The sequence below is a fragment of the Salvelinus sp. IW2-2015 genome, unplaced genomic scaffold (assembly GCF_002910315.2).
Source record: "Salvelinus sp. IW2-2015 unplaced genomic scaffold, ASM291031v2 Un_scaffold2097, whole genome shotgun sequence".
NCBI classification, from domain to species: Eukaryota; Metazoa; Chordata; class Actinopteri; order Salmoniformes; family Salmonidae; genus Salvelinus; species Salvelinus sp. IW2-2015.
Window position 1 is genome coordinate 19455 of NW_019943435.1, and position 1791 is coordinate 21245.

The 1791-nt window shown below is 40.0% G+C and overlaps 1 protein-coding gene across 1 annotated transcript in view; it reads right to left on the reverse strand.

Moving 5' to 3' along the window:
* The window catches only part of LOC112072944 (solute carrier family 46 member 2-like), an 11604-nt gene that overhangs the window by 3028 nt on the left and 6785 nt on the right, over positions 1-1791 (reverse strand).

The following is a 1791-nucleotide window of genomic DNA, read 5'->3' on the forward strand; positions in this document are numbered from 1 at the left end:
CTAACCTAATGTGTAGTCTGCCCGCTCTAACCTAATGTGTAGTCTGCCCCTCTAACCTAATGTGTAGTCTGCCCCTCCAACCTAATGTGTAGTCTGCCCGCTCCAACCTAATGTGTAGTCTGCCCGCTCTAACCTAATGTGTAGTCTGCCCGCTCCAACCTAATGTGTAGTCTGCCCCTCTAACCTAATGTGTAGTCTGCCCGCTCCAACCTAATGTGTAGTCTGCCCTCTCTAACCTAATGTGTAGTCTCCCCGCTCTAACCTAATGTGTCGTCTGCCTACAGCAGTTCAGTACTGTATCAATAGTAGTTCTGATAGGTGAAATAATTGTTCCATTTTATGATAATAGTATCAAAGTTGGTACACTAAAATTAGATACCTTAAGGAGCAATCAGTAGTTGCTACATCCATTTTTGGACTTATAAATCAATGATATAACTTATAAATCAATGATATAACTTATAAATCAATGATATAACTTATAAATCAATGATATGTACCCATTGATTCTTGAAGAATATAACTTATTAATGCCTCATGAGTTAAGTTCAACTGGTGTCCCTCATCAGAACCCCCTCAAACATTTTAAGCCATCATTGGGTTGTATGTACCAATTATTATTTATTGAGATACGGTCAAGTGAATCTAGTCCAATATTGGAAATGGCCGCCAGAGGGGTAATGGACAAAATCTGTAATGGCACTAGAGCCAAAAAGACTTCTTTAGACATGCCCTTAGTGCCTCCACATTTCACACAGCTATCACAAAGTCCACAAAGACCTCAATATGACCTCAATATGATCTCCATGAAGGTCTTTGGTGTTTTATGATCAGAAGTGTTGTCTGTATTATTGGTGGGGTTGATTTAGTTGGGTAGATGACATTACAAAGTCGTTCGGAAGGATTTCACCCTATTTTCTTCTAAATTCAAAAGGCACTCGCACATCTGAGCAATCTTATTTGCAAGTGCCATGGCAACAATTGAACAAGATGAAGGAAAAAGGAAACCGCACACTGCTCTAGATAGTATCACCGATATTTAATGAACTTAAGTACCTTTGTCAGAGCTTTTAAAAACTCTGACGAAGGCCGTGTGGCCGATACGTAAGCTTATTAAATATCGGTGATACTATCAAGACCAGTGTGCGATTTCCTTTTTCCTTCACCCTATTTTATTCTAACAGGAAATCCGGATGGCATTTTTTTAAATTCAAATGTCCTGGTTGACTGACATGCTTCCCAGACTGCCTCCAATCTTTTCAATGTTCCTTAAAGGGATCTGGTATTAGTGTACCAAGTTTGGTACTTGTATCATAAAGTGGAACGATCTGGGGAGGTATATTTGGTTCTTATCCACTAGAATATAGAGGGTGCTACTGTTGGTCTGAGAAGGGAGCAGCTTGGTGAAGAGATATGTCAATGGGTAAAAGACATTTCCTATTTTCTCTCGCTTCCAAGTCTATTCATTTTTTCTTAATTAACAGAAAGCCATTCTGTCTGTATAAATATCACGGAGAGGGTTATAATAACAGGCAGTCTCCATCTCAAACGGCACCCTATTCCCTATGTAGTGCACTTAACCCATAGGGCTCTGGTCTAAAGTAGTACACTATATAGGGAATAGGTTGCCATAGGGCTCTGGTCAAAAGTAGTGCACTATATAGGGAATAGGGTGTTCAGAAGTCATCGTTTAGGAGGAGAAACGAGTAGGGTAGAATTAGTGTCAGTTACGGGAGCAAACCAAGAGGGTAGATTGAAGCCATGTTAATATATTAGGGGTCCTGTTAGTGC